The 27,901-nt window shown below is 35.5% G+C and overlaps 2 long non-coding RNA genes across 6 annotated transcripts in view; one reads left to right on the forward strand and one right to left on the reverse strand.

Annotated features, from left to right (window-relative positions):
• Nucleotides 1-740: 740 nt before the first annotated feature.
• LOC105883320 (uncharacterized) lies at nt 741-25,898 on the reverse strand. Of its 3 annotated transcripts, none has more exons than XR_012915186.1 (7): nt 25,856-25,898; nt 21,212-21,431; nt 17,684-18,009; nt 13,989-14,099; nt 6,386-6,436; nt 3,141-3,245; nt 741-830 (listed from the first exon to the last, which is right to left on the reverse strand). It is a non-coding gene; the product is annotated as an uncharacterized LOC105883320 (long non-coding RNA). The 3 variants fall into 3 exon arrangements; XR_001159763.3 differs by having other exon boundaries at nt 25,799-25,856; XR_012915187.1 differs by lacking the exon at nt 21,212-21,431 and having other exon boundaries at nt 25,799-25,872.
• The window catches only part of LOC142864870 (uncharacterized), a 118,686-nt gene continuing 115,878 nt past the window's right edge, over nt 25,094-27,901 (forward strand). For all 3 annotated transcript variants that reach the window (XR_012915185.1, XR_012915184.1, XR_012915183.1), the window contains exon 1: nt 25,094-26,044. This is a non-coding gene — a long non-coding RNA (uncharacterized LOC142864870). The remainder of the gene's footprint in view (nt 26,045-27,901) is intronic.

Genomic DNA, 27,901 nt, shown 5'->3' on the forward strand with positions numbered 1-27,901 from the left:
AGGCTTAATAGCACCTTGTTTAAAATTGAGTTTGAAAAATCCATAAAAGTCAAAGACCTTGTAGTGCAGCAGAAACAATATTGAATTTGGAGTCAAGGGCCTACCCATTTATTTAAGTGTTTCTCAAATAGACTCCCTGAGTCAGAATCATTGGGAATATTTGTTAAAAGGCAGATTTCCCCAAATTCTGCCTAGACTTATTAAATTAGAATCTTTGATGGGGCACATTGGAAAGTTGCATTTTTACCAGTCACCTTAAGTGATACCCGTGCACTCTAAAGTTCAGCATCCTCTATTCCTATTTCTTCTTTCTAACATTTCCTTATCTATAAAGCGAAGCCATAAAATATTTAGGAATTTTAAGTATCTTTTTACTCCCTGGCTCTTTTGATTCCATTAGTCCTTGAGTGCCATACCTTGGGTCACAGCAGTTATTTTGTTTAAACTACTATCACCTCTATAAATAAAAAAACTATAATCTATAAATACAGGTAACTATTAATCTTATAGTGCTAATAGCCATCCATCTTTTGTTTACTTACCAGTGCTATCTTTGATTTAAAATTTCAGAGGGATTTTGTGCTGTGTGATTTCCCTGGCTCCTGTTTTAGAACATACAGAAAAACATTTCTTCCCATAAAAGGTATAATATTAATGTTATATTATGCCTTAGAAGAAGAATGGAGATATCGTGGAGATGAAGGAGGTGCTCATACAATCTTAACGATCACGCTGCCAACAAATCCTATAATGATTCCACAGTCAGGTTTTATTTCAGCAAGATTTTGGTGAAGAAAAACATGAAAATAAAACTGGAATGATTGAAGAGCCTTGAAGAGAATAATAAAATGAAATTATTGAGTGAGGTACTAAAATCAGAGATGATGATGAACCTTCACTCCTGTAGGAGCACGAAGCTTCAGAGGGGCAGCAGATTCTTATAAAATGCCTAAGTAGCATTTTAACTTGATTTTTAAAATAATATATTACTACTTCTTTAACATCTTTCTTTCTCCTCCCATAGTATCCTGACTGAATTGCAAAGGGAAAATACATAATTCCTTTGTAAATATAAAAAATAAACAACAGTGTGAAAGAATTTTATGTTTTAATGCAGAGGAAGAAAGGAAGATGTAGATTTGCAATCAAGTATACTTTACACATGGTTATCTGAAATAACATCTAAGCCCTGGGACCAATCATACTGTGAGTTCTCCCATTCCCATGCCCCAAATATCTCTATGTCTCATGTGCCCAAGGTACTACACTGGAGAGATCAGACTGAAATTTTTCATCAAACATTATATGAATGGGAAAAATATAAAAACAGGACATTCAGCCTGAGGCCTTTATGTGGAAGAAAGAGTATAATTAGTGTTGTCTTGGGAGTAATATCAAATATGTAGACCTGCTATTTATAAGAAGCACTGGCTGAAAATTAATCTTTCTTTTTTCCTCTGCCAGTATCGTACTCCCCCTACCTGGAACCTGGATCTTGAGTTAGATTTGGGATTTCAGCTTTAGTCATTGGCTACCAATTCAGAAGGAAATGATTTTTCTTGTTTCCTAAAATGCATAGCTAAAATAATAACTTAAATCTGAATATTAAATATACATACCAACATTTCAGAGTACATTTATCACTGCTTAAATATCGACTTATACCAAACATTAAAAAAGAAAACCGATGCTAGAGTTGTTATAGGATTAGATGTCAGAAGCATTCTATTTGTGAAAGTGGATAAACAAATAATTTCAAGGGATAGCACTGAAACAACCAGCAGAGTTGGGGTAATTTTTCCAACTGTCCTTTTAAAAGAGCTCATCAATCTATTTGACTTCTTTATTAGGCACACAATATTGTTCAACATGTGCCTTCTATATATTTCCTTCTAATACTTCTCATAAGAGCTTTAAAACAGGTCTCCAAGGAATGCCCTGACAAGAAGACAGAAATATAGTAAAAGAACAACAAAAAACCTCAAGGGTAAACACTTAAGCTATAGCATCAAATTTAAAAAATATGTAATATATAATATGCTGATTGTATATGTTATAGAAGGGGTGGGATTGTAAGACCTTTTCCCATAAAAACGATTAATTGAATTTGTCTCTACTGTTACATTACCTAATAAAATATTACTTAGGGTAAATTTAGAACAGTTAGAATTTGAAACACTTTTGTTTCAGAACACTTACTAAGCAAGCCATATTGTCTACTAGCATAAGGTATTTTTTGAGCATGAAATTTCTAGTTACATCATATCTAATCTTTCTAATTCCAACAGCCATTTGGAACTTGTTCCTATTCAGATTGATAGATGTGAATTCTGTGCCTTTAGCAAAAGAATATAACCATTCCTTGTCTAACTGCTATAATATTTCTTCTCTTTGATGTCAACCATGTCCAAAGTGGTCCTATGAAGCCACACATAATATAAATGGAACAAATACAACATGATTTATGCATATTTGAGTGTTCCACATATCTGATTAGATAAAGAATTACTGTACTATGGAGGGACACATTCTTCCCCTTGAAATTAATTATTTGCAGTATTTCAGGGCTTGGTCTGAGGTCTACTAAAAATGTTTTAACATATTACCACTGTTTTTTTCCTACTTTCTGATGTCTGCTATATGGTTGATCATTGCAGGACCCCTGCAAGAAATCTGGGTTGTATTCCATTTTAGACAGAACCCAGTATTTATAAACTTTAGCTTAGATTATTTATTCACATGTGATTTCTATTGAAAGATTTCCAATGATGTATGTCATATTCAAATTTTTGCTCTGTGACTTAACTCCTCTAATTATATTTCTTTTGCCTGTATGTGTCATTTTATGAGGTCACTATTGAACTTTCTATTAAGGCACTCTAGTTAAAGCACTTTAGCATAAAGGATGGCTTTTAGGGATCAATAATTATAGTGAATAAAGTAATACATTAATACAGAAAAGGATCATTTATCACGAACTTCATAAATGCACACTAACTTGTGGTTTAATGGACAGCTAGGTCCAATTTATCACTCTGTCGAGTATTATCATTCACAGTCTGACTGTCATTTTATCAGACAGTATGGAGGCAAAGAATTAAGACTTTCTAAGAAGCCAAAGAAAGGGTATGTGATCTCACTTTTTAGCCTCAGGGAAATAGTCTGCATTTAATCTGTTTCCTGATGCTTTTAAGTTTAGGGTTGTGGAGGTCCTTTGATTTTTCTTGTTTGATTCTGCTGATGTGCTGAAAGGTCAAATGGGAAAAAACGATTAAGTAATTTCAATACTGAAAGGCTTATTTGTTTCAAAACTTAAGTAGCATATATTTCATTGCTAGAAAACTGTACAGTAGCTCATATTTTTGTAAAAAGAAAACCTTCAGATAAAATTGTATTAGAGATATGTAGCAATGTAATTGTCTACTTAGGATCCAAAGATTTAATTTTAAAGTACAAAAAAAAATCTTTTAATTCAATCCTATAATCAAAAGGTCAAAAGTAAACATCAGTGAACTGCATTTCCTTTTCATAAGGGTTCTTGCTCCATGTCCAGCAGAGAAGAGGTGATATCATTGATTATAAACTTGTTGTCAAATCCTATCTTATTTTAATGATAAAGACACCAAAGAATAGAGAAATGAACCAACATGCTGATGTTTACATAAATAAATGATAGAACAAGTATTGTGATTTGAAAATAAAATCTAAATGATACAAAAATGAGAGGAAAGTAGAGATTAAATAGTCCCCAAATTAAAAAAAACAATATAGGATTTTTCTCCAGTTGATTAGAAAAATCTATTATTTTCATATATTCTGGAAAATGACCAATTCTTGACTATTCAGGACAGGTAAGAGATTAATTTCTTTATGTAATTAGGAGTATGTTCTACAATGAATAAATAGCACCAAATTAAAATTTTCCATTTAAAATTTTTTTGCTTTTTTGATTATACAGCAATTCATAGTAATTATTAAAAATCCAATTAGCCAGCTTTTGATTAACTTTATTCAATACTTCTATATATTTATATATGATAGAAATAGAAAAATTAATATATCCATGTTTACATATACACATGTATACACACATGCATACAAATGAATTTTTATGTAACTGGTATTATCAGACTATTTCTATACTGTTGAATATCCTGAGTATTTCCAATATTTTCCTGTAATGAATAATGTAATATATAAAATGGCATTTTTTCATATATAATCTTTGTTCATATATGTGGTTATTTCTTTAGAAAAATTTCTGGAGGAGGAATTTCATCAAATGATATGGATATTTTTAATATATTTGATGCATATTTAAAATTTGTAGGCAGGTTGTGCCAGTTGTTCCTCTTTATAGCAGTGTGTTATTTTTTTTTTTTTTACATTCTACTTGATAGTTGCCAAATCTTTGGAAAGTTGATGGGTAAAATATGGAATTTCACCGTTGTTTTAACTTGCATTTCTCTGATTATTAATTGATCATTAATGAAGATAAAACTTTTAAAATTTATTATTGACAAGAATTTGTTTACTCTGGTCTGTCTGTATGTTTATTCTGTTTTATGTATCTCTTGGTATTTGGTGTTTTCTCAACAATTTGCTGGAGAACTTTGTATATTATACTTATTGATTATTCTGACATATTTGACTTTATTTTCTTGTTTTTTAATTTTTCTTATGCTTTTTTGATATACAGTAGCTTTTAATATTAATATTTACATAGTTACATGCATATCTTTTTTCATGAATTTTCCACATTGATTTTATTTTTATTTTTTTTTTAGTCGTGTTGTTTGATTTTTTTTTTTAATTTCGTTCCACATTGATTTTAAACTTAGAATTTTTCCCCAGCCAGAGAGCAGATAAATATTTACCGACATTTTCTCCCAGAATTTTATAATTTCACATTTCATGTTTATATCTTTAGTCCTTTGGAATTAGTTTTGATGGATGATGGCAGGTGAAGTATACTTTCATTTTTATTTTCATCCCAAATAGATAATTATTACAATATCATTTGTTGAATAATCCACTCCTTTCCTACTAATGAGCAATAATTCTTTCATCATTGGTTAAATGTATTTTATGAGTTTTCTATTCTGTTTCACTGAAATATGTCTAGTCTTGAACCACAACAATGTTATAGTTATTGTGGATTTATAATACACTTGAATTTTGAATGTAGTAATGCTCTCATATTTTCCAAGTTTTTCAAAATTTTCTTAGCTATTTTTGTTTGTTTATTTTTCCTTATGAATTGCAGAATTATTTTTTCAGGCACTAACATATTTTATAATTAATTTGATTATTAATATCTACTAGTAATTACTGAGTATAACTTCTTTAAACATTATATTATTTGGGAATAATGAATATATCTAGAGCTTTGTCTTTCACTCAGAAATATGCCTTCATTTATTTCAGTCCTTTAAAAAAATCTCTTTCAGAAAGGTTTTTAAATTTCCTTTATATATTAAATGTCTGTCAGATCAGGCTTGTGTTTTCATGTTTCATCTATCTTGTTATTGTTCATGGAGGTCTTTTCAAATAATTTGTTACTGTATTGTAATATGAACAGTAAAAGTTATTGAATTCTGTGAATTTTTATCTAGCCACTTTGTTGAATTTTTAAATTAAATTTAAAAGCTTCATAGTTTATTCTTTTAAGTTTCCTAGGCAAACAATCATATAATAAAATAATAATTTTGATCTTGAAATATATATATAACTTGTTTCCTTTTTATTTTTGACACTAGAAAGAAATTTCAGGATAATATTAGTTTTTAGTGTTAATAGGCAACAACCTTGATTTCTTTCAAGTGTGAATGGGCATGTCTTTGGTATTTGGCATTTGGGTAATTTTTTGTAATATACTGTATTTATCACATTAAAGATGACTCATTTTATTGCAAACTTAAATTACTTTTCTTTTTAATCAAAAGAAAAAGCCTTTTCAACATCTGAGATTGTATTGTATTTTTTAATTTGATTTATTAATTTAATTTATTATATAAAAAATTCATGTTTATTGAAATACCCTCTCCTTCCTTCTTCAGTAAACATACATTATGTGCCTGTTTTGGACTATTCTGTTATTATTAATACTTTCAATCTTTAACTGTAAATAATGTTAGTTGATCAAATGGGATGCTGATTACATAACATTTTGGGGGAGAATATTCTTCAAAAAGGTATGTAAAATATTATCTTAACTTTTCTAGAAACCATATTCTGCAGGACAAAGTTACAGGAACTAGCTTTGTTGTAACTGACAATTCTCCCAAAATGCAGTTAAACTTTATTTGACAAAATACGTAGAAATTTAGTCAAATAAAAATAAAGAGCAGTTTTTGTAAATTGCATACTTAGTACAGAAACTTACCTCCATTTTAGCATTATGAAGACATATTTATCATCAGTCCATTTTAAAGCACTATTTTAAAGAAAATGGAGAATCAATTTCAATAACTAATATTAATACTTGAACAGTTATTTTTTCAACTGAATTACATGACATTTATCTTAAGCATATAGTATTTATTATTTTGGCTAAAGCAAACTATACAGAAAAATAATTTGGGGCCATCTATAAAGAGTTTTTATTGTGACTAATTCACTTGGTGGGAATACACTCCTCTCATAAAGTACTGATAGTTAAAATTAGTTAAATAGGTATTGTTGAAATCAGAGGGATAATATACAGAGCCACAATTAAACAGGTAAGTAGATTAAGAGTCATCTAACTGCAATAGCACATGAAGAAAAAGCAGAAAGTAAGGGCTTTGTTGGTGGCAAATGAAAATATCTCATTCTTAGTAGTTCACCCTCCCCCAATAATATTCTGTGCTTAGTTGCTATTGTAAGTGGAACTGCATTATAATTTCCGGAGTTGTTTCCTTGTTGTTGTGAACCCAATGAACAAAAAAATACTTTATTTATTTAAGGCAGCTGTAAGAAGGAAATTTAAATGGATCTTATTTCTGTTATTCAAGAATACAGAACTATTTCAGGACTAAATGAAAATACTATGTAGCAAAGGGTTATGTAACTATTGAGTATATTTAGAATATTTGAATGCCCATTACAGGAGTCACTTCTAGGAAAATAATTCCATGTGGATGGATTATTTCATGACTAATGATTACGTTTAGTCTTGCATATTAGGATAATCTGAGGATGTTCTTTCTCAATCTCTTTTTCTTTTTCTAGCGTTTCCATGGTGTTAGAGAGCATCTCACTTCTTTTCATTTAGGGAAATAAAAATTGATTATCTAACTGCTTGATTTAGCGAACCAAGTCCCATGGTAAAATTCTGGGCATTACTAATATTCAGAGGAATGCAAATTTAAACAATAATGGGGTAATTTTAACAACTTTTAAATTAGCATCAACTTTAAAAATGATAATAGCTTAATGCTGGCAAGTTCCCACTAAAGCTGATAGATTAAATGTGAATTCATATACTTCTAGGAAAACACTTTGGAGCTATATATCATAAACCATGGAAAAGTTAATATTCTTTGACTCTCTGATTCCACTCTTGGTGATTTACTTCAAGGAAACTCTTCAGATGAAAACAAAAACAAAAACAAAAAACCTTTTGAACATAAAGGAGCTCATTACAGCAATGATTATAATAAAAAAGTAGAATAAATTTAATATAAAACCACAAGAATAATTAAATCAAGAAGTAATGTCATATTATAGTGTCCTTAAGTAAAAATTATGAAAATGGTTCAGCATGGAAAAGGGTTTGTGATGTCAGGTTCAAAATTTTATGTACACTATTATCACAACTATAAATCTAAGTCCATAAGGACATATTCTGGAATAAAAGCAAAAATGCAGAAATAACTGGTTTTAGATATGTAAATTATGCATTTTTTTCTTTGGAAATGTCTTTTAATGTTTTAAATGTGTGTACTGCATTTTAGTGGCTAACTAGCTAATGCTTTATTGATGATTTATTGAAATATTCATGAAAAAATAATTCCTTCTTATATTTCATAGCTTAAGCACCTTCCATTTCATATTTAACATCATGGATTCAGAGCACTATATAAAACATATGCAGCATTGGATCATTTTAGTGACTCTGCTGTGAAGATATGTGTGATTCAGCACATCACTTAAGTTTGCTTATCTCATAAAATATGTTCTGTATATTTCACCTACTTATATAACTACAATTCATATATTTCTAAAACATATCTGTTTACTTACAACAAAATCATATACAAACATACATAATCATAAAGGCAGTTAAATTTTATAGTGAAAAAGTTGTAAAGTAATATGACATTTTCTGATAAAGAAAATGATACATAGTAAAAATAATAAAATAAATTATTTATAGAATTAAATAAATCTGCACATATATGCACAAACATACCTAATCACATTCCATCCTTTTCAGTGTATGTTCAGGGTACTCTGACGTTTTGGGAACTTAGGAATTTTCTTGGTTTCTGTTTTGCTGCTATAACAGAATATCATGGACTGGGTAATTTATAATGACAAATTTATTTTGTACAGTTCTGGTCACTGGGAAGTCCAAGGTTGAGGGGGCCACATCTTATAAGGGCCTTTTTGCTGCATCATACCACTGTGGAAGGGCAAGAGAGTGTGGAAGAGCAGGAGAGCAGTGGAGGGTCTAACTAGCTTTTATAACAAGCCCACTATTGAAATAACTAAGCCATTCCCTCAATAATGGAATTAATCATTCATAAGGGCAGAATACCCAAGACATAATCACCTGTTACGAGGCCTCACCCCCTACATTGTTGCACTGTGGATTAAGTTTTCAGCAGATGAATTTTGGGGGACACATTCAAACCACACCAGAAATCACATAGATCAGGGGTTATAAACTCAAATCCTACAAGGGTCAAACTAACAGCATCATTAAACAAAGATGTTTGGGTTCCATTTATAGTGTGTGACCTCTCCAAAGAGGGCAACTGTGACCTATGTCTTGCTGATTATTGTGGGGGAACATAGGATGAGTGTTCAAAAGGAGCCAGGAAGATATCTAGAGTTTTATGTGAAAACTCATTATAGCATTGAAAATTAATTCAAACTAAAAAAAATGAAAACATAGTGGACCAAGCAAAATACAGTTACTTGCATGTCATATCCAGCCCAGAGCAGCCAGTTTATAACCTCTAGTTCTAGTACAAATCCTTTTATTATTTTATAGACAAAGGCATGACACTAAAAAAAAAAAGTGAAGTGATTTGTCTAAGGTGACAGCATATAAGTCCCTGAGCTGCTTCTAGAACCAGGTTTCCTGAATCTTGATCTTCAGTTTTTTCTGGTAAAGCTGATTTTTATTTTTTGTTCTTAGGGAATCATTCTTTAATATCCTTATTAAAAGGTATTTTTGGCTATAGAATGTAGAGGGTATTTTATCCGTAGAGAATATTTAATTTTAGTGCTATGTTTCTAAAAATCCTTTTATACAATTTCTTAAACCTCAAATTTCCCCTGAAAGCCAATCAAGCCACAGCCATCCCTATTCCTCTAACATCCCCCTACTCTGGTCTCCTGAAATTCTGAGTCTAGTGCATTTACCAATATTAGAGCAAATGATTCCTCTTAAGGGGAAATCATATAAAAAATCAGAAATCTGGTCATCTTTCTGCACCCTAAATGACGCTGGCTCTCGAGACATTATTTTTAATGGCACTTTTGGTGCTACCTAGCTCATTCTGCAAATGTGCACTCCAAGTAGGAAGGCTTCAGAACGTGGAGCTCTGGATTTTCTTGCACTTTCAGAATAATGGGGGATTTGCAATGTAATTTACATTCTAATATTTCTTATGTATAAGTCACATTCTCTAACCCAAGACAGTGCTTGCATTATAATTTTTTTCCTATCATTAATGCCGTGTCCCCTACTTTTGCTAATCATTTCAAAGGCACTCCATTCACAAGCATTTTTCACACATCCTGAAGAACAATTACAAAAAATATTTTAGCAAAATTAAATACCTTATTCTGAGTCTCTCTTCTTTAGCCTTCTTTTTTATCTTTCAACCTAATCTGTCTTTCTCTCTTCAGTAAGCCTTATCACATTGCTTTGATTAGGTCGTTCCTCTGCTCAGAAGCCTTCAGTGTTTCTCATTAGAGATTAGTGTCAAAATCCACAGTTCCCAAACTCTGAGCTGAAGCGCCCAGAGTACACTCGTGAATTCAAAGGGATACCATGGAATTTGTGTAAAAATTGAACAAAGCACAGTGTACATCTCTGAGACATTGTCAAAGTGACTATCTCAAGTTGGTTCAGTTTTAATTAACATTTAATTATATTACATTTCTTTTAATGGCATCCCATCTTTTCAAAGGTGAGTTTTCAACAATTTCTGTGATAAAAGACTCAGAAAATAATGTGGGACATGAAATGACGGTGACAGTGTCCAATCTGATTGTAATACTTTAATACTTGAGGAGTGCAATGTCCAACAGATGTACACATCTCATTAGTAAATGATCACGGTTACTGAAAAGTGAAATAAAATACAATTTTTTTGGAGGTGTATTTACTTTTCAAATGATCACTAAGTTGTTAGGACATAAATATTTATGTTGTTTGAAACTACTTAATAAATGAAGGCATTAGGAATTTCTTTTGGTCTAGGGATGCTTTGAAAAAATTATTGTGAAAAGAAAGATGTTATCAATCAAGAAAATTTGGGTATGTCTGGTCTAAGCCTTTTATCCTTGCATCCATTGACCTTTAGATATTGTTCCAATTCTTTTTAATTTTCCTAGACCATTTCCTGATTTCAGTTCTGTGTTATGTTTAGAATGGTAAGTTCACTCTCTCTCGATCATGGTTTATACAGCCAGCATTTTGAATATTTCCTCCTCAAACTGTACTTTGATTCATACACTTTCTATATAAGGCAGCATAATTTGTTGAGCTATTAATTTGTGTTTTGTTATCTCTGTTTACCTCTCTTGTCCAAACAGGTTCTCAGGCATTTGTAGATCTTTGAATAAGGGGTCAGAGGAGAGTAGAAGTTTCTTCTAGTCAGAAAATAGAAGCTATTGGCATGGAAATTGTTTTCCTGATTTTGTTTTATTTAGAAGGCCAAAGTCCTTGAGAAATTTGTTTGGGGTTGGAGGAGAACAAGAGGGGTCTATGTTGGGGTTGGGGAAATAAGAGAAAAGTAGAATGCTTTAGTTTCCTAGGGCTACTGCAACAAATTAACACAAATGTGGTGGCTTGAAGCAACAGAAATTTATTTATTTTCCAACAGTTCTGGAGACTGAAAACCTCAAATCAAAGCAAGAGCAGGGTTGGTTTCTTCTGGAGGCTTTGAGGGAAGATTTGTTTCAAGCCTCTCTCCGAGCTTCCAGTGGTAGTGGGCAGTCCTTGGCTTGTAGATACATCACTCCAATCTCTGCCTCTGTCTTCACGTTGTCTCCTCTCTGTGTTCTCTCTTCTTGTCAGGACACTTGTGTTAGATTTAGGACACACCCTAAATTCAGGATGATCTCACTTTGAAATAATTAATTATACCTGCAAAGACCCTATTTCCAAATAAAGTCTCATTCTGAGGTTCTGGGTGGGCATGAACTTGTGGGAGCCCTACTCAACCTACTATGGAGACTGGGTGGAGGGAGATTGGCAGGTGAAGTGTGGGTGGCAAAGTGGATAAAGGGAATGAAAGGCTTCCTATTTCACCAAGCAGGAAAGAATTTAGTACCAGGGCTCTAGCAAAAACTAAGATTCTTCTGTCCAAACCTGACACAGAAACAGTCGTCATCTGCCTTCAATGGACCCACATAGGCTTGGACCACATGTGATTTGAATAAAGTAACTTCATAATTTTTGCACATCCAAGTGTTTGAAACATAGTATGTCACTGGAACCACACTTATTCCTCCCATCCTCCACGTCTGAGTTCAGATTCCGTTTCTCTGTAAAAACTTAGGCTAACGTTATTCCTTTCTTTGGTGTATTAATTATGACTTTTTTTGATAATTAATCTTGTGTTGCCTCATCCCATTTTTCCCTCTCAAAGTATTTGTATTTTAAGTTGGTGAAGCTAATTATCATCTCATGTCTATTTTGTTTCCCTGCCACGTTAGATTTTAGCTACTTTTGGGAAGGTACTATATTTTATATATCTTGGTAGCCATCGCCATTCTTATCACCAGGTACTTGATAGAAAATGGATTTAATTTAATTTATTGCTTTTAATTTTTTACTGGTGTTCATACCTCTCCCTATTTCTTCATTGATATATTTTAAATATATTTTTTTATATTTTTTAAAACATGGTAGTATATGGTATTTTCCAAGATAAACAGTTTGGGTTTTTATAAGACAGTGTTCAGATGACAATATTCTTTATGATTTAGATCAACATTCCAAGATAAATAGCAAATGAAAAAGAGGTTTTCTTTTCTAAGTTTCTTGGCATCCCAGGTGCACAAGAATTGCTTCTTGTTGTGCTGAACAGTGCTGTTAGCCAGCCTTGGCAGTTTTGAATTTCACAATTTATTTTGCTTTCTCAGAAGAATATGGCAGTGAGCTCAGAGAAAGTGGGAAATGAATTATAATCTGATATAGAAACAAATCCTCTGGGGCTCCGTCAGTATTCTTATGGGAATGCTCTGCTCCATTTAGTTTCCTTTCCTTGGTGTATAACTTTTATATTATACCATACCTGAAAATAATACAAAACTTAGGAAAAAGTTTAATCTCAGAAACCTTCAGTTATTTTCAAAGAAAATTAGTTTTCCATGTCTAGGACCAAGGAACATGTTCGTTGTTCTCTGTTTGACTAGAAAGAGTGACAGACGTAAGTATTATACAAAGTGAGAACATCTGATGTCAATGACACTTTTCTTCAGGTCCAGAATGTTCTATGCCCAGAGTGGATTTGAACAGCTTCCAGAAAATCTGTAAGCCATGTTCTGTGAGCTGACTGTCAGATTTCAGATCTAGCCTTCTCTTTGACCTGACAAAGATATTTCTTGTTACTTCTTAAGGGGCAGAACCTTTATTGAATACCTATCATTTTAGTTAAATATATTTACCCTAAATGGCTATTATTAAAAATATCTGTAACCAACTAATAAAGAATTATCTTATATTTCCTTGCCAAATTATATATTATTTGCCACAAATATAAGTATTTTTTCTTGTAATTCTAATTTAAAAGTAATTTTTCCTTAAATTGGAAAAGTAAATCTATTTCTATGTAATTTACTGGTTTTTTTGGATATAACAATCTCTCTTAACTTCTGCTCTTCAATATGAAGTCTATACACCTGAATCCTTTAACTTCTAACTTTAGAATGAACAGTTCCTCAGTTTTGAATTGGTAGCCAACATTCAATATTTGATAATTTTACATGAAATTTGTCTTCTCTTTATAAGTTGGAAGTCCCAAAAATTAATGGTCTACATTCCCAGAAATAGAAATCTCACAGAGCTCACCTTTTAAGACAGGTTCTGAAATAAATTACATATTTAGTCCAATTCTCTAGGTCTTTTCCCTGGCCTAGAGCAGGTAAGACTTTTTCTTGTTCCTAAGTACAGCTGTGCCTTGAGAACCCTGGTATTATCAAGTGCTTTCTGCCTTAATAATCTAAGTGACATCTTAATAATTTCCTGGTCCTTTAGTTTCTTTGTTTGTACTCCCATAACACCACACATTGGCCACCAAGCTCCACTGCTGTCTGCTTGGAGCTCTGGTTCCTTGCACTCCTGAGCTCTGTTTGTGGCCTTTTGTAGACAGCCCTCCTCCCCCACCCAGCTGCATTCTGCCTCCTAATGATTTTTTAGACACTCTCCAGAGACTGGTTGTGAGGAAGTCTCTAGATTAAAAACAAAATAACCATCATGAATAAAAATGACTGGAATTGTTAAGAAATAACTTGGTATTTGAGCAGGTAGAAGGCCCTTAGAGCTGAGGGTCTTACTCCATGGCCGGGTGGAATAAGTTTGCTACGTGGGGGAAACATACCTCTTACTCCGGATGGCAGAGATGACAGATTTAAATGGCCTTTAAAAAATATTGCTTTCCCAAACTCACAGAAAACATTTGTCAAACTGCTATTGCTCTTACTCTGGTAAACTAGGAAAAAAAAAAAAAAAAGCAAATAATTTGCATATTAGAAAGATTATAAATCAATGGGTAGCAAAAAATTCCATATAGTATATATTTATCTCTTGGCTGCTACCCAGCATTCATTCCCATTTCCAATTGAAACCTGATTTTTCTTGGGAGAATTCAAATTTCTCTTACTCTAAGTACCACCCTTCACACTTTTCCACTACAGTTCATAGAAAAAAAAAATTGCATCACTCCCCACCAATCACATATACATTTATGTAAAACTTAGCAAGCTTCAGTGAAAAAGGTTGTTAATGTTTATGCATTCTGATATTTCTGTCTCTATGCTGTACTGGTCTATTTTTTTCTTTGTCTTTACATTAGTCTATTCTTTAAAAAAGTTATTGCTTGCAGCCCATTGTCTTGAGTATATGGCCCACAAATCGTCCATCATCTATAGCTTGGGAAATATTCATCTAAATCCACACGGGTTGAATGTGGTTGAGCTGACCTCAGGAATGGTCACATTACTCTCAGTAGAGAACTGCTAGGGGATGGGGAAATAACCCAGGCAGAGCTAATGAGGTGGAAGAAAATTTTGCTGGGAAACAAGGACATGGATTTCATACACTCCACAGGCACTTTGCTACCATGAAGTTGAGTCACTGCGGGGACTGGGTGGAGCCCAGGGCTGAGGCTTCCACCACAGGGGCATGGCAGAGACTTGGGAGGAAACAGATCCTGGGTGTATTGTTAAGTGTCAAGTCACTTTATCACTCATCATTCTAGATAGTTCAGTTTTTGTGAGCCAAGAACTTTCCTACATTGTTAGGTAATCTCACAGGGTAAAAATGTGAAATTTTACTTTATAATTTTATTTATCACTTTCTGTTTGTAGGAAAGACATGATGTTTGAAGGATCTGAGTTGTGGTTGGGAATTATTCACAGGAGGTGGGATGAAATGCTCCATTTCAATTCATTGCTTGCTTCAGTGAATTCCTGATGAAAATGCACATCTGTGACATGCACAGCTTAGACTCTTGAGGAAGATCACATTCTCAAATGACTCATTTCTAGGAGTGAGAGCTTTGTTCTGAGGACAGAGGTCATTTCTTTTTGGAGTGAAGGTGATGCTACACTGAACATTCACCACGGACAGTTCAAGAGGATTATCTGTGAACTTCTAAACTAATGGGAGTAACTGAGGGAAAGGATGTGATCTTTCTGCCCCAGGAAGAGGAGTCATCAGTGACAAGGAGGGACACAAATCCATCACCATGATAAGATTTTTGAAAGGATTGCAGATCTATGTGGGATACCCTACGGAATGAGTGGTTTGTGTTCTTTTAAGGTTTAGGAGACTAGGAAATTACAAAAGAGAAGGATGTGTTGCTTTGTGTGGATAGAAAACTAAACCTGAATGTTAGTTGATGTCCCACGTTTGTTGACAATTGAAATACAATTGTATTTTACAATTGTATTTTAATTGTAAAATAATTGTGGGATACCACCAGAAGGAATAGCAAAGTATAAGCAAGAGTTGCCATTCCAAAAAGAGACTTGGTGAAAACACAATCACTGAATGGTGAGATGATTCAGCTCTATGTTACCTTTTGGATTTGTGCCTCTTGACACAAAATTGCTAGTAGATTAAAGTTTACTCAGCAGATTCTTCCTTGGAGAAATTGTATAGCTCCCAAGGAAAGACATATGGTTACTGACATTTGGGGATATCTCAACAAATTGGCAGGATTCCACTAAACAAAATGTACCCTTTCATGCAGAACTTCCAATCTGCCCATTAGTTTCTTTTAAATATGAACAAACCAAAAATAATCATTAAACATTTTTGAGAAGCCTCCAAGATAAAATACTGGAACCAAAAGCAAATCAATGGAAAATAGAATTAAAAGAAAACAGAGGCAATGCAAGGGGCAGAAGAAAACTTGAAAGGAGACAGTACTTATCCATGAAAAAACCCACATAGGGACAATCAGCGCATGCATATATATAAGTGCATAACTAATAAAAATATATTTTTAAGAAGATAAATTCAAAGAAATCTCTCAGAAAGTAGCCTAAAATACAAAGAGATCTAATGGCATGGGTAAAAGATAAGAAAGTTAGAGTATGAATCCAAAGATACTTAATAAAAAATTATTAGGAGTACTAGAAAAAGAAAGCTGAGTTAAAAGAGAAATCTATTTAAGAAATAATTCAAAGACTTAAAAACATTTAGTTTTTTAAATTCAAAGGGTTCACCAGTCCTGCCATGCCATCTCATCATATAATTTTATGGATTTGTCAACATTGCTAATTCATTTAACAAAAATTTATAGAGTGCTCACTATGTGCCAAGCCCTCTACTGATTAGAGGGGAAAGTGTGGAAGCACAGTTGGTGGGAGCCTGTCCTCATAGAGCTTACGCTTTACTGAGGCAGAGGGGTGGGAATAAGTCGTCTCACTAAAAACTGTGAAACTGAGTTTATAGCACATGTAGTACATGGCACCAAGAGAGACTTTTCTAGGAGCTTGGATATAGTAAGAAAGATAGGGAAAAGTTTCTTTGAGGAAACAATGTTTGAGCTATGCTATGAAGGAAGAGTAGGCACGATCTAACCAAAGAGAGCAGGGGCCAGTGGTCCAGGTGAGGAGGAGGGCCCAGTGGGATGAGGCTGTGCCTGAAGGGCATCAGTGTGGATGAAATGGGGAGAACAATTGGGAGCACTGGGTGGGAGCAGGTTGGAGACCAGAGGCCAGTAAGGTACTGACCAGGAAGAACCTTGGAGGTCACTTTAGAGTTTTGCCTTTTTCCTATGGGCACATAATTAGAGGCCATTGAAAGGTTTAAAGAGAGATGGAGAGGGAGTAAGATTTCTGTTACAATGATGGCCATTCTGCCTGCAGTGTGGAGGCTGGGTAGGAGAGTTAGGTGTCAGTAGTGTTCTTAGGGGGCTTTCGCAGTTGCCATGCAAGGGATGATGGTAGCTCAGTCAAGTGTACTAATGATGAGGATGAAGAGAAGTGGAAGGTTTTGAGAAATACTAAGTGGGTTAAATCAACACAATTTTGTGAAAAATTACATCAAGGATTGATTCTCTGAAAATTCTATGGAAAACCAAATTGGCTAGTCAGAGCAAAAATGAAGAACATTTGAAATGCCAAAGCAAATATATATATACATGTAACAAAAGTGTTAACAAATTTATCAGTGAGTGTTAGGTATAATTCTATGCAGTAATTTTGAAGACAGAAGAATAATTTTCTCAGAAATTAAAATTACCATTTTTTTTTTTTTTTTTTGCTCAGGCTAGAGTGAGTGCCGTGGCGTCAGCCTAGCTCACAGCAACCTCAAACTCCTGGGCTCAAGCGACTCTGCAGCCTCAGCCTCCCAAGTAGCTGGGACTACAGGCATGCACCACCATGCCCGGCTAATTTTTTTCTATATATATTAGTTGGCCAATTAATTTCTTTCTATTTAGAGACGGGGTCTTGCTCTTGCTCAGGTTGGCTTTGAACTCCTGACCTCGAGCAATCCGCCCACCTCGGCCTCCCAGAGTGCTAGGATTACAGGCGTGAGCTACCGCGCCCGGCCTAAAATTACCACTTCTTTTCATGGTTTAATGATGTCCTGGATCTCCAACCTGAATATAAAAGAATGAGACCCTGGTGGCTTCTGTGAAGTGGACTGAGAGAATTTGGGTATAATAGGATAGCATTCTATGACATCTGGAAATGTTCTACTCAGCTCTATGGTGGTCCTTTTAAAGATAACCTTGATGATCCTTTTATGACCCATTTTGGCTCTCTGCCTTGGCGAATGACAAGCTTGGTTTTCCTGTGCAGAGACACTGGGCAGATGAGCTGTCACCTTGGCAGCAACCTCTCCAGCATATATTTCTCATCTATTTTTCTGACATTTCAGTAGGACTGTAGGGAAAGGGAAAATAATGTATATTTTATTCTATCATATTAAATCAGGACCAATAGTGGATATTTTTCTGAACACATCCTTTCACTTAAAATTCATTATTGCCATAATTTTTGAAAATTAATATGATAATCTTTGAATTAAATTCAAAGAAAAAACATTTTTCTTACACATATCTCCCCCCTCTTTGTCTTAATATTCTCATTTATGATCAAGTTTATTTAGACATTAGGAACATTACTATTACTTGTTGGTGCTCATATTATGTCTGTATAATTTAGAACCATACTTGTGGAATCAGGATCATAATCTAAAGGATTTAAAACAGTGCTATGGGTTTCTGTTTTTAAAGCTTGGGCAGAAATGAACTCCAAATAGGGCAGGAAGAAAAGATTCTGCTTCACACAAGGAATTTAGGAATCAAAAAACTTAACAATAATTATGTAACGAGTTATATTTTTTATAAATTACACAGTCTGTGGTTGTACAAACCAATGCTGTGGTATGCTAACTTGTCACTAAAATATTAACAGTAGCATACTGTTTGTATGGTTTGGTTGAATGGTTCTGACACAGCTATACTTAAAATCTCCTAGTGGCCTGGTCAGAACTCATATCTGGGGACCAGACTAATAAGAGAGGAATTAAAACATCCATACTATGCTACTAATTTGCTATTTGCATTAGAATAAACTATGTTATAATGTATTCTGTATCTTAAAATATAACTATATTAGGACCTTAGAAACTTTTATACGAAATTATTTTATTTTTTCTGAATGGTCTCTTACCTTTCTTTTGCCTGGAAAATTATACCTGTGTGTCCCTAGAAGAGTCTTGCATGACGTAGAGTGAAATAGAAACCTTGTACCTTTCTATCACATTAATTTTGCCTCCTGAAATGGCCCTCAAATCAGTCTACATCTCCCCCTGTCTGATGGATCCATTCTAGGCCAAACACCATCATTTGGCTCTTACACTAGTGAAATGGCCTCCTAATTGCTCTTCTTGAATCCATTTTTCTCTATCAAGCAATTCTTCAGGAATTAACTAGAGTGACTCTTTAAAATGAAAATTCTATTATGGCACTCCTAGCTTATCATTTCTTAATGACTTCCCCATGGTCTCAAGATATAGTCCAAAATCCTTAGCATCTGCTATTAAATTGCAAATGATCTAGTCCCTAAATACCCTTAACATTTTCTTATCATAGTTTATGATTATATATTATTTGCATAACTTTTTTTCTTGCTTTATGTGTTCTCCATTTGTTATAATTTTGTCATTGGTTTAACTTTACATATGCATAATAATATCTCACAACACATTGTTACTATTTTAATTTTAGACAAATATTTTTAAAGAGGTTAAAAATCAGATAAAATGGCTTTGAATATTTACTTTCATTTTTACCTTTTCTGCAACTCTTTATTTCATTATGTAAATAAAATTTTCAATCTGGTATCACACTTGTTACTTAAAGAACTTCCTTTAACATTTCTTGTGCAAAGCTTCTGGCAATACATTTTATCCAGCTTTGACTGTCTCAAAGTCTGTATTTTGCTTTTATTTTTGAGGACTGTAACCCAGGAGCATAGATTCAGGCTCCCACTTTTATTTCTGTAAGAAATTTTTGTTGAGTAAAGGCTTCTGTTTTGACCGTTTTTTCTTTCAGTACTTCATTTTTGACTAGTATTACATTATTTCTGCCAAGAAGTCTGTTGAATACCTTTTTTTTGTTTACTTGTAGGTCATGTTTCTTTTTTATTTGGTTGTCTTCAGGATTTTCTTTTTACCTTTGTTTTTTCACAGTTTGACTATGATGTGTCTAATTTAAAATATACGTATCTTGTTTGGATTTCTTTGTGCTTCTTAGATCTGTGGTTGGTTTGTTGTCTTTTGTTACTTTTTGAAAATTCTCAGCCATTATCTCTTCAAGTATTTCTCTTGCCCCATTCTATTTGCTTCTTCTAGAACCTAAGGTGCATGCGTTAGATCATTTATGATTGTCTTATAACTCTTGGATACTCTCTTCTGACTTTGTACTTCTTTTTTCTTTATATTTGGGTAAATTCTATTGGTCAGTCTGCCTTCAGTTTTACTGATTCTTTCTTCAGCTTTGTCCAATCTGCTAACAAGCTCATCCAAAGACTTCTTCACCTCTAAAATCATGCTTTTATTTCAATTTGACTGTCATTGTTTCCATCTTTCTGCTAAATTTCCCCATTTATCTTCTGTGTGTTGCCACCTTTACCATTAGAGGTTTTAATATAATAAGTACAGTTATTTTAAAGACACTAACTATTCTTTCCAATATTTTGGTCATTTCTGGATATTTTTTTCTTAAATATTTTATCTCTCGATTTTTAAAGATTCTTTTTAAAATGTACATAAAACTATTTCTGTCTGAAATGCTCATATATTCTCCTCTCTGGTCATTAGTTTTGAGACTTGAGTCATTCTATCAGTAGTTGAAATGGGTTTAGTGCCTAAAAGACTCGGAGTCCTCTAAACATAGACTTCTGCTAGCTCATTCTTAGTGTTGGATTTGGAGTGCTGGGTGGATTTTTTTCATGTTTCTGGCCCACTCTCCACTTTGAACAATCCATGCACACATGTCCCACCATGGGGGTTCTCTACCTGTCCTGGTTCAGCTTCAGTCTCAGGCAGGTCCTGAGTACTTGGGATTCAGGTATATGATTTCTCATCAATCCTCTCCTTCCTTCTTATGAGAGGCAAACTCTTCCTTCTATCAGTGCCTGTGTGTATGTGTGTTGCGTATGGGGCACGTCTTGGATGGGAGAGTGTCTCACTGTCCCCCTAGTGGCAGCAGATTTCTACTTTCCATCAGTGCAGGGTCCTAGGCCTGAGCACATTCCCAGCCCCTCTTCTAGGAGCATATGGCTATTCTTTCTACTCTCCACCCTGCCCTCCAGCTCTGTCCATGAGCGATTTTATCTTTGCCTGGCCCCTGAGGGTGGGATGTTTTACTATTCCTCTCTCAGCAGCTTTAGGCTTTTGCTTCGTATGAGAGAAGCGTCTAGGAATTAGATGAGAGTCTGTACCTGTATGTCGTGGAGGAGTCTGTCTTCTCCCTGCCCAAGTCTTTCCACAGCGCCCAGTGGAGGCCCATGGAGAAGAAATCATGCGTGATTGTGAACTATCCTTGTCTGTGTTACAGTTTGAACAGTTTCTTCTTACCAACTTTCATGTCATTCATCTTTTCCATCCATACTGTATCCATGATGATACAGTTCACGGAACCCCTCTCTCCCTGGAGGTGCAAGGGAACAAGATGTGTTTCCTCTTTAACTTCAGAAAGTCATTTTACATTGAGGTAGATTCTACATCAGCCACAAAGGGATTTTAAGGAAACACAATTAACCACAAGATAAAACCCCAAGTCTTTCTGTCATAGTACCTAGAAAAACAAGGAAGCAAACAAACAAACAAATATGTTCATATAACAGTAAGATGAGGCAATATGATGGTTTAGGACTCTTCTACATCAGTAAATAACTAGCAGTCGTTTTGGTAATCTTAGAAATTATAGGAAATTATAAGATATTTCTGGCATTTCATAATTATCTAAGGAGTTCCTATCAATAATCAGTTTTTAAATTTCTATGTACAGTTAGGAAGCCTCTGCCCCTTAGCTTGCTTAGAAAGTATTGTAGAATTTAGTTCATAAAATAAAAAATGTTCAACTGTCTCCATTTTCTGTTTCTTTTACTCATTTCTTTCTTTAAACTACAACAACAGCGGTCATTTATTGAGGACTTAGGAAGTGTCCTGACATTTACTTTTAACACATTTACTTCACGATGATTTTTGGAGGCAGGTGATACTATCATCCCTTTACAGGTGAGGCAATAGGTCATGACTTGTCCAATGTCGTACAATCACTGAGGGGCAGGGCTGAGATTTTTTGACTAAGCTGTCCAACTCTGGAGTACTTAACCACAACAACAAAGTCTTTCATTTGTCATTAATTTTGTGGCAGTTTTATTTTTTTCAAATAAATAAAAGCAGGGACAAGATGGGAATTCAAACTAAAATACTATTTTCTTAGTGCCTTCTCATAGAAAAAGCAAACAAAATATATTTTCCTTATACTCTGATTTTCTACCTTAATGAGATTTTATGTTGTATATTTTACTTCAAAACTTTCTTAGAAGTGAATGTCTCTTCTCAGTATATGAGAAATTTTGACATTGGTCTTGGCTATGACTTTTTGACTATGACTCCAAAAAGCACAGGCAACAAAAACAAAAATAAACAAGTGGGACTACATTTGAAGCTCCAGTGGAAAGCGTGGCTATAGGGGCTGTTGGTGCCCCTGCTAACCCAGTCGTAGCTGTGGCTCCCTTACCTGGCAGCCCCTCTGAGATCTGCTGAGCTCTCCTGCAACAGCAGGGAGGAAGGGAGGAGCAAGAGCAGAATTGCAGCTGCTCTTCTCCTACTCAAGCTCCTAATACAGGTTGCATTTGGCCCCTTCTCAACACACAACTCAAACAGCCTTTTCCCCTAGGAAGTGCCCATAGTTTTCTCTTATTTCTCTATTTCATCCTGGGTTGCTTTTAAGGGAGAAAGGTAGCAGCATGTTTTAATTCACACCTTTAATGAACCTGAAAGTATTTTATTTTTCCTTGAGATTTAAAATGTTAGGATATGGGGGGAGCAAGGCATATAGGGAGGAAGGAAGGAAGAGAGAAGAGGGACTAGGAGGAGAATGATTACCTCCACCCACACACAGGGTGGGGAGGGAGAGAGAGGAGAGGAGGGGGGGATGGGGAGAGAGAGAGAGAGAGGCATTACGACTTGTTCATGGCATTAAGTCACTAGAAAACAGCAGTATTAAAACTACTGCTTCACAGGACATCCTGGTGAATGTGAGACAATAAACCTTGTTTTTTCACCTGTTGGTTTGGGTTGAGTTTCTGGGCCTTGCAATTGAAAGAGCTTTGGTTAACAGATAAAATTTTCTGTATAGGTGGGGGTTACTGAGCAATTTTGATAATTTTCAAATCACAGGCACTTAAGCAACTCTCTACTTTGCCTATGTAAGAGGCGGTTCAAGCCCAGGAACAAAATAAGAGATTATGAAAATGATTTGAAAAATACCTGTTACATAACTCTAAGGACATTTAAAAATACTGAGCAAATAATATTAATAATTGATGCTCCAAATTTGAAAGGCTGTATTTCATTATTATATCTGTATTAGCATAGGAAACTGATGGTAGTAATATTTGTGTCTTGGTAGAGTGTTGTTATTATTATGTAAAATTATTTTTTAAAGATGCTGGAATAAAAGTTCGGAAAATACCACTGCATTTTAGTTTTCTAAATAAAGGAAACAATATTATAGTGTTTTAGACATAAATGTTAATTTCAGAAGCAGTTGATTATGTCATCTTGTCCTATTATTTCACAAAGTGTTTTTAGACATGCCAGACAAGTGTCCTGGCAAAAAAAGTGTATTTTTATCTTTTTGTTAAAGTATTCAGTTTGCATAAAATTCTGTCATTTGAATGAGATTGTACTTGTTTCTTAAAGAACAATATGGCCATTGTTTTTAGAATTGTGTTAGAACTTGCACAGTCATCCCACTTACTATGTAATTTATGTGAAAGAATCAGCTTTCTAAATATATTTTAAAAACAGTGACACTATTTTCAACCCTTTGTAACTCATTTTTTTTTGTGATTTAAAAAAAGACTTTTTAAGCTCCATTTCTTTGCACTATTTATAAGAAAAGAATTTGCAGAATGTTTTTGCCAAGTTCTCTTGTGCCCTAAATTTGTTTCAGCATTGGAGAAGTTCAGCATTTTTCTATTTCTAAAGATAAGTGGGGACAATAATGCTATCCTATAAGTTTTCTACCCATTGATCATAATTCTGTCTAGCACATATTTGTTAAGATGATCTTTTGCTGACATGGAATCTTAAAATTTCTTTTGTATTTTCAGAGTTTCTTCTTTTTAACTTTCTATATCATATATTAACTAGAAAATAATACTTAGCAAATATTCATTCACTCATCAAATATTTTTTAACAAATACTACATGCAAGGCATTGTTCTGAACACTGGAGATATAATAGTGAAAAATAGGCAAAATTTTGTGCCTGAAATGGAGCCTACATCTGGTGGAGTGAGACAGACAATGCACAAAAAAATCAGCAAAACAGATCGAATGTCATTTATCATAAGTGCTACGGAGAAAAAAGAAAAAAGAAGGAAAGGAGACAGAGAATGACAGAGTAGGAGCTGGAAATTGGGGAGCTGCAATTTAAATAGAATGATCAGGAGAACATAAACTGGCTGTTATACACATGATCCCCAAATAACTGTGTCATTTAATCAGTTCCAATGTTTGTACATCATGTGCAAAAACAAATCTATACACAAACATCTTTTAAATTAAATTGACTATAACAATTACCACCAATAATGAAAACAGTGTACTCCCCAGGTGCTTGGAGTCTATCTGGTCACTGTGAACATGATAAAAATGAATATTCTTGTGTGTCGAACTTCTGTGTGTTTAAAAAAAAAGGAAAAAAAAAAGAATGTTCTTTCATAAGACAAAGGGTATTCTATGCTGTAAAGGATTAAAAAGATAATAGCAAAAGTGGTAGAAAAGCTTACTGAACCCAAAGCAAACAAGATTCAAATGGGATGTGGGTCACATCAGTGAGTGTGGATGCTGACACAAACCACAAGTCTCAGTGATGGACATGGGAGATGGTCCCTACTGCCATGTTGCTGATGCTGGTGGGATCCAGGTGTTCTCTGGCAGCCACTACAAATTCCTCCGCTCCCACCTGTGGTAGAACTTGACATTGGCTCTAGGCTCTAGGCCTGTGGAAGTATGGAGCTTTTCTTCCAGCTTCTGCAAAGTACTTCCCTATGTGTCTCTTTGCCTCATTCCACCTCACTCAGGGCCTGCCTGCCTTGGCACCCCATGTCAATATGATGTGCATATGGAGTGCTACCCTTTGTGTCCTTTGAGAACAAGCTGTTAACTTCAAGCATGTTGTCAGTTTAGCAAGCTACACAAAAGTGTGTGTGTGTGTGTGTGTGTGTGTGTGTGTGGTATCTCATTTTGAAGCTTATGGTCTTTAATCATCTCATGGAGCCACTTGCCACACTTTTTCTGTCACCTTCCTTCCCTGGAACAACAAATGCTTCCCCTGTCTCAGGCAGTCTGCCTACATGTAGGTGCCCCAAGGTCTAATCTTCTATCCCAAAGGGTCAGCGAAGGAACACCATGCTTTCCCTGAAAGCAATTCTAGAGAAATGTGCTTCTCGCCCCTGCCTTCTATTTCCCTGTTTCCCACAACTGCTCCACTAAACAGGCTGCCCATGACATGGGTCTGTCCGAGGAAAACTGCCCCATCCCTAGCCCCTGCCGAAGGAGGAGGTCACGTAGGTGATTCCAGAGACAGGGGGGGACCGTGGTCTGTGCCCGTGACTCCTCCGTTCCTCACAGACAGCTGCCCCGACCAGGGCGGGCGCGGACCAGCCTGTGGGGCTCCCCCGTAAGGTGACTCGACAAGTGGAAACTCTGCCCCAACAAGTCCTAGCTGGGCAAGTTAGACTCTTCCTTTTGTGAATTTCAACAGGAAATACGGGCCACGACATTATTAGGTAGCAGAAGCAGAAGTTGAAAAAGGCATTCAGAAAAGTGGGACAGGAAGCCATGAGAAAACACGCTGCAGTAATGGGTGATGCCGTTGACAGTTTGCGAGGGAGCAAAAGCAGACAGAGAAGAGCTCAGTACCTCACAGGCAGAGAAGTGACAAACTCCTGCCTCCCTGCAGGTAACCGCAGAACTTACTGGATCTCCGGAATTCTGCCTGAGTCTCCACTTCCCAGAATGCACTTCGCGCTCTGTGACGTGTTTTTTATGCTCCAGGATTCTCGCGAGACCCCCGCGGTCCGCACGTGAACGGTGCCCTTTACCTCTCAGTACTGAGGTAAATCCTGCAGGGACCCGAAGTGTGCGTCTGCGTATCAGTTTTGCCGTGTAAGATTCTCTCTTTTACCCCTAAGCAACATAAATTTATTCACAATTTAGTTCTTCACAATTCTATTCTTGGGCGAGTCTCCCTTTACTCTCAGCACAGACATAAACTCTTACTCTTTTTAGAGTTTTTCACGTGCACTCACAATTTATGTTTTATGTGCTAAAGCAAATCCTCACTGGTTGCCATTAAACATTTGAACCCTCTCCACCTTCCCTCACCCCTCTCTGCCTCCCATTTTTGTTTTAAAATGGAGAATCCCCACATTTCACGATGTCTGAGGAGGACTTGTTCTCTCTCTCTCTCTCTCTCTCTCTCTCTCTCTCTCTCTCTCTCTCTCTCTCTCTCTCTCTCTCTCTCTCTCTCTCTCTCTGTCTCAGATAAGTTTATATAACTTCTACAAAACTACAGCTGTCATGAGATTTATAAATAAGATTTGGGAATTGCTGCAATGACTCACTGTACTAAATGATATGCAGAACATGTTAACAAGATGTGTGTGAAGGGATTTACATATTCATTTCCAAAAACCTTTCTGATGACATTGTCCCTCAGCCAACGGTTTTCGAAAATTCTTAAACAGTTGAACCATGTTTTCCAAATGTGAAATCCCAATACAGAGTGGAGCTGCTCTGTTGGGAACAGGAACGGAAAGCTCAAAGACTCCCTGTCGCAGTACCTTATCCTGACAAATGCCTGGTGGCGGGTATTTGAGGCACAATATTGGAGCTTCACAGTTCTTTGGGGTACAGTTTGTAAACCATTTCCCTACATTTTGAGAGCTGCAAACAGGCTAAGTGGTAGCGGTGAACCGTTGACTGCTACTCAGGGTCAAATGTCTTCACAGCCTTGGGAAGCCCTTAGTCATACTCTTACATTCTCAAAGGGAAAGGGAGTTCCCCCTTGCCCACCCCTTATTTTCTATATCTGTTCTGATAAGACCATTCTCACAGCTTTATTCATGGTTCCAAATGATCTTTGATTTTCTTCTCAAGAAAGTGTAGTAACTGTTTTCTGACAGATATCTGTGATTTTCCCCAGAGCACACTGTTTAACCAGTCCCCACACACCTCCATGCCATCAGAGCTGGGATATGTACCCCATGAGCAGTGGCACTGAGTCGCTGGTTTCTGTGCCATCAGACACCACAGGTGTGGCCCGGAAGACAATGAAAGGAGGTGGCTCAGGTGTTGTCCAGACTCTGGATTTCAGTCAGTAGTGGCTAAATCCCTGACTTACATGAGAAAAGACACAGGATCAGTACAGGTAGAAATGCCCTGGCAGGGGATTGCTGTAGTATCTAGTGGGACAAGCCACGGGACAGACCAAGTGCTTTGTCATCACAGGACTGCAGTGCTTTGGAGTCTGACCTGTATCTCCGCATGACCCCTTCCTTTATTTTCCCGCTCACACATACTCTCCCCTCTCTTTCTTGTTATTTAAGCGTAATATAAATATCCCTTTCTCAATTTAAGTAGGTGGCATTTAGAGGTCTGTACCTGGGTGCAACTGCAAGTTCCCATTACAACCTTCATTCTTGATCATTCCTGCTCTGTCTCCGTGTGAGGTGACAGTGCAGGTAGCAAGGCCAGGTACTGGGGCAGCTGGTGGGGGATCCTCTGGCTATGAGTGGCAGTGTCGAGTTTCCCCTTTATGGGTGATTTGGGAGAACAAACAGAAATTATCTGTGTGACTGCTTGAGTGTTGAGGAGGTATTAGAGGACATGTTACAGGATAAGATTATATCAGGGATATATTTATCTTGTCAGAAAAGGAACTTGGGGTGCTATCATGGAGTTATATAGTTTACTATGGAAGCAGAGTGAAATAACATCAGATTGAAGTAGAATATATACATG

This window comes from Microcebus murinus, chromosome 27 (assembly GCF_040939455.1).
Source record: "Microcebus murinus isolate Inina chromosome 27, M.murinus_Inina_mat1.0, whole genome shotgun sequence".
NCBI classification, from domain to species: domain Eukaryota; kingdom Metazoa; phylum Chordata; class Mammalia; order Primates; family Cheirogaleidae; genus Microcebus; species Microcebus murinus.